Below are 6,442 nucleotides of genomic sequence, written 5' to 3'. Positions count from 1 at the left end.
TCTACCGACCAATTGCTCCATGGTCGGAGAGGCCGAAGCACCATGTCCCACGGTTGCACGATGGAAAAGCACATTCCTACTCGCCCTGTTCTTCGCCGTGTGGATCCTCATCCTCCACAGCTTCCAACGATCTCCCGATAATGTTGGCGGTCACGGGGAATCCTGCAAGAAAGAGTCACACTCACCCTCTTCACCTGCATGTACCACCGGCATGTCAGTTTACGTCTACGACCTGCCGGCAAAGTTCAACTCCGGTCTCCTCGAGGACTACCACCACCTTAACATCTACACTGACATGTGCCCCTATGTCGCCAAAGGCAGGCTTGGCCAACCTATCCAGGAACTCAGCCTGTCGTGGTACGCCACCTCCATGTTCATAGGGGAGATGATCTTCCACGCACAACTTGAGCGCCATCCCTGCTGAACCATCGACCCAACCAAGGCCCGCCTATTCTACGCCCCATTCTACGGTGGGTTGCATTGCCTCGAGCAAGTTCCATGAGCAGAACCTCACACTTAGGGATGCGCTAGCAGTGGAGCTCGTCCAGTATCTAGATGTTCTGCCGTGGTGGCAGCGGAACGGTGGTCGGGACCACTTCCTAGCCCTAGGTAATTTGTACTGAAATAACCTAACTAGTGAGGTCTCTTATCTATAAGAATCTAAACCTGTCATATAATGAAAAATGATCTTTATTTATTTCCATCTCAAATTCCATATGTGATGATATATAATTTTGTGTGTGCTATAATAAGTTAGGACAGCCTGGGATTTCATGAGGAAGCCGAGCCAGGGCCCCAAATCTGGGGCCAATGTACTTCTCAATTTGCCGGCGGTTAGCAACATGTCGGTGCTAACAGTGGAGAGGCAACCTTGTAACGGGTCGAGCCAACATGGAATACCCTATCCGTTGTACTTCCACCTAACCACATTGGACGAGATGCTGGCATGGCAGGATAAGGTCAGGGGGTCCAGTCGACCTCATCTCTTCTCCTTCATCGGGGGGCGGGAAGGGGTTGCAGAAGGCGACCATCCGGGATGAGCTCATCAAACAGTGTGCCGGGTCATCCAAGTCTAGGCATATAAAATGCGTTGGAGGACAAGGTAAATGCCACAATCTGGCTGAGGTGCTGAAGGTTATAATGAGCTCAGAATTTTGCCTCCAAGCGCCCAGTGACTCGTTCACCCGGAGGACAACATTCGTATTCATCCAAACCGGATGTGTACCCATTTTCTTCTCCGAACACACGGCTTATACCAAGTACTAGTGGTTCCTCCCAGAAGATAGCTATGAATACTCGGTCTTCATAGATGCAAAGGGTGGAAGGACCCTAGGGATGAAGACTGGAATGCTCTCAAAGATTGGGCGTGACAAGGAGGAGAAGATGAGAAATAAGGTTATTGAGTTGATTCCCAGACTCACATTTGCTCACCCGAATGCTACTAATTTAGGGTTTAAAGATGACACCGATGTTACTCCCGAGGCACTTTCGGACCACGTTAGATCCCAATTATCATCCCAAGTTCAGAGAAATTAGAGAATTCAAATTCTTATGGATCATAGAAGAGCATTGATAGACAAAATGTTGTTAACTCTTGCCCAGAGGTTTACAATGCCTAGTGGCATTACAATTTGGGGAAGGATATGTAATGTCCTCTCCATAAGTTACGTAGTTTTCTGTGTTAACCCTAGTAACCAGAAACCCAATTGAGCCCGATTAATTCAATCGAGCCGGGTCTGCCTACTAAAAGGTAAAACTCTCCCGGCGTGAATTTTCTCTATTAACAAGACTTGAACTCGGACCTTGCTTAAGGAGAATAAGCGCCGAACCACTTGAACCAACCCTTGGTAAAGTTATGTAGCTTTCTTTTATGAGGACTTACGTAATCATCTTTTGGTCTTTTGATTAGAATTAATTTGGTAAAACTTTCAGATGCAATCACTTCAAAGTCAAATAAATTACAAATTTGTGGTAAAGTAACTCCACCATATAAATAAATTATATGTATTTCAGGTAAACTAGTCGTGTAGCCCGCGCCTTTTTAGTGAACTTTACAGTGAATTATTAATGTGAATTTTTTTAATATGAATTATATTATATTGGAAAACCATTATAAATTACTTCGCGAACTTTTTTATGTACAATTATTATGTGAATTTTGATGTACCTATGTATATGTACACCTCTCATCAACCTCCTCTCTCGGTCTCATTAATTTAGAAGAATTGGAAATAAATAATTTGTTTTTAAGTTTTAATTCTATAAATAATTTATTTTTTCTTGTTTCTTTTATTGCTCTAATTAATTTTTCTCGGTATCGGAAATATTATAAATAAATATGAGATATGAAAGGACGTTGCACCACAAGTTGAGGGGAATGCCAACAATAAGCTCTTATTGAACAGACAAAGGGTCCTCTATCGCATGAGCCCACTTTAAATATATATAATAAATTTAAAATTCATTAAATGAAGGACGTGATTGTAAATTTACTATAATAATCCCTCTTCCCTTCTTTTTTCTCTCCTTTTCACTTCGTTCTCTTCCTCTTTCTCCCCAAAAATCCAATGTATGCAAGAGTCAAGTGAATTTATGAAATTTAACTAGTTGAAAATCCGCGCGTTGCACGAGTAGAAATAAAATAATTTTTAACTAATTTTATTAATTATGCATACATAAGGCTTATTAAAAACCAGATGAATTTGTCAAATTTATAAACTGCAATATTTCATTCATATTGGATATAGGTAAATTACTCCGATAAATATATATGGGCAAAGTAGAATAATCTCTAATGTTATGAACAATAAACAAAGAAAAAAGGATATTGTCTACTACGTTCCTGTGTATATTTTCTGTTGGGATGTATGCATATAATTTATATATTCTACTGTATAATTAATGATAAAAGTGTTAGAAACTAGACTGAACGCAACAGAAATAGAAAAATTACTGCTTTTAAAATTTTAAGTTCGATCTCATCAAACACCACCGTAATATAAATCGATCTAGTAATCACTTCCATCGAATTAGACAACAAGAAATCGATTTTATTGATTTACCTTTATCTTACCTTAGAATCAATTGGATTGTAATAAGTTGTTCAAGTGCCCAGCCTCTAGTTCATCCACACGAACGGTTACTAGTCAAGAGAATCCTCCACACGAGCCTAGGAACTCCTGTCTACGGTCCGCGACGATCGGAGCTTCACGAACACGAGGAAGGAGATGGGCGATCAAGGAGGAAGAACTCGGTCGAAGAAGGGCCGAGGATGGTCGTCAGGGGCCTCGGGCTGGGCTGAGTAGGAAGGCTACCTAGGGCTAACTTGGCCGACTCTCTCTCTCTCTCTCTCTCTCTCTCTCTCTTACTTGACGACTCGCTCAATTGATCTTTGATCAACTCGTTACTCAAGACGACTACATCTATATATAGAGTCTTAACATAACCCTAAGGACTAAATAGCAATTATTAATTAATACTTATTAATTAATTAATCACTATTACTAGTCATACAAGTAAAAGATCATAATGTCCCCGACTATAGTTTCCACTTATAGACAATCTATTTTAGGAAACTTTCCAAATAAGGAAACTCTCGTATTTCCTCATTAGGAACTCACCCATGAATCGATATCAACTTCGGGATGTGCTACCATCCCTACAACCACATTGCAAGTTGTATTCGAAATTCGATATCCAATTAACCACCTTAATTAGAATCGACTTGATCTTAGCTTTCACACGTCATATTGCTTGTGACTTACTAGATTCATCACTGAGAGGGGGTTAAAAAAAAGATTATTTCGTTCCTAATAGTCATCTTTTTTAATCTGTGGATAGGAGCATACACTGGATCGGAATCGTGAGGAGTATTGCTTGATCATTTCTACAAACTTAAAGCCCCAATTAGTATTCTTTTTATGTTATCAAATGTACCCTTTTGGATAGTTTACATAAAAAATCTTCATTACTAATCCTTTATATATTTTGGTGTTCCTAACCATCCACTTATTTTTTTACTCAATCATCCGTTATAGTACTACAACGAAATTTGAGTGAATAGAAAGTTGGATCTACATTGGATCTCACCTAAATCGCCCCATCTATCCTCCTGAGGAGAGGTTTGGTTTCAAACCCGGTTCGAACGGGAGAAGTACGCCATGCTAATGTGCCTTGAATGATCCACATCTCAGGGTCAGGCGTTGATAAGCACATTGAACTATCCATGTGCCATTCCTCGAAAGAAGTTTTTGCGGGATCCCTATCTACCCAAATTTTGACTTCTGGTTCCGGCGAACGAATAATCATTGAGTCCTCCTCTTTCCAGACAACACATACAAAGAAACCCGCCAACAGTCAAGTAATTAGTGAGCCTATGAGAGATGTTTCTAATTAGTTTCTTTCTTTTCTATCTCCCATCTATTTTATTTAGTTATTCACTAGAGCAATTATGATCTTCTCCTATTCCTATATTCCAGTAAAATTATTTCAACAAATAGCAGAATTGTGGCTAGGGACTATACAAGCGACCTACCTAATTTTATTGTAGAAATTTTCGGGATCAATGATTGGACCATGCAAATTAAAAATACCTTTTTTTGGATAAAGAAAGAGATTACTCGCTCTATTTCCGTATCGCTAATGATATATATCATAACTCAGACATCCATTTCAAATGCATACCCCATTTTTGCACAGCAGGGTTATGAAAATCCACGAGAAGCGACCGGGCGGATTGTATGTGCTAATTGCCATTTAGCTAATATGCTAGGCACGCTCAATTAGGTGAAGTTTTTGAATTAGATCGAGCTACTTTGAAATCTGATGGGGTTTTTCGTAGCAGTCTGAGATTATAATATCAACTCTTTGACATTACTAGAAACTCTTTCCCAAAATGCCATTCGGCTCCCAAAGGTCATGAGTGACATCTAGTAGCATATTGTGACAATCCTAACAGTGACGAATGTATAATTAAGATATCGTTATGAACTAATGACTATACATCATGCGTATGCATGTTCCTTTACTACAAAATCATTATCTAGCCAAAGTCAAGGTGAATGTCAAACTCTATAACTGATCATATGAATATATGAATTCCATTCTAAAATCGATATGATCTAAAGCAGAAACTTTATCCTGTTTAAATTCAACTGCCTTGGCCAAGGACTATTTGATCTAGAATCAAACTCATATCCATAGGATCCTTTTCCCGCTTCCTCACGCTAGCAAATCCCGTCTTGATCGGTCACCTGTCTCCATAGAGAACTAACTAGGACCACACCTGCCGGATACCTATGCAGAGCAGAAGCATATAAGCAGTAGGGAATCCTAATTACCTATATATGAGGCAGTCGTGCCATCTCAGGTCAAAAGATTACATACAACAGTATAGTCTAGATAATGTTCATTGACAATAGTGAAAATACCATGGGAACAGTATCTATACGTCACGTTTGACTCACTTATTATATAAGTGTTCATATGTCTACTTAACAACTGTTGTCAAATAGCATGAAATTCATTACTCTATCTTCATTAGTATCTATATACTAATCATAGATACAGACAGATGTGACAATCTATCCGGAGAGATAATGCCCATTAAGTCTCCAACGATCGTGAACAGTTTAAAGATATTCTTATCGAGATATTTCGTCACTCATATTCTTAACTCTTTAAGAATGAAGCATTCAAAATATTTTAAGGATTTTATTTTAATAAACATAGACAATATACGAATAATATAATAAACTTTATTGCCTTAAAAGAATTATCCAAATATATAAATCAGCTTTAGGGCATATCACTAACAAAAGAATATAAAAAATTTCATTAATATAAAGTGATGATGTAGCAAAATGAGATAGCTTTGTTCTTATTTTTGATGTCGTGACGAGGTGACAATTTGGCCCATACTTTGTTTTAATATATATATATATAGATTAAACATATTTTAAGAGATTTGTTGAGACAAATTATTTAGATTTTTTGTATATTTACATTTGAAGTACATCACACGGATTTCAAAGTGTATTTACTTACGTATTATTAGTGAATTACATGGATTGCACATAAATTTTTACTTAAACTTTTAGTAAAATGCTTAACTGCACCATACCACATTTTTTTTATGGCACCATGGAATTTCCTATCATTTGGTTTAGATCATCTTTCTCTGAATATTTATTTTCTGAAAGCTCCTCTTTTAGTATTTATAATATCATAATATGAAGAGAGTAATAATTCATCAAGCAATTAAAAATCCATCAAATATGAAATAAATTTATTTTTTTTATGTACACAACTTGATTTCTGGAAATTCAATGAGGCTAACAAGTCCAAATTTGATTTGGTCGGTCCAGTTAGGGATAAAGCTCTCCTAATCGTGAATCTTTACCATTCAAAAGATGTGAAGACCTTGCTTAAAGGAAAGAGGTAC

At 37.7% G+C, this 6,442-nt stretch overlaps 1 pseudogene; it reads left to right on the top strand.

Annotated features, from left to right (window-relative positions):
- Nucleotides 1-1,536, top strand: LOC116214445 (annotated as a pseudogene).
- The last annotated feature ends 4,906 nt before the right edge of the window (nucleotides 1,537-6,442 follow it).

This window comes from Punica granatum, chromosome 7, assembly GCF_007655135.1.
Source record: "Punica granatum isolate Tunisia-2019 chromosome 7, ASM765513v2, whole genome shotgun sequence".
Classification (NCBI taxonomy): Eukaryota; Viridiplantae; Streptophyta; class Magnoliopsida; order Myrtales; family Lythraceae; genus Punica; species Punica granatum.
Note: the sequence above shows the minus strand (reverse complement) of the source record. Positions and strands in the feature narration are given on the sequence as shown.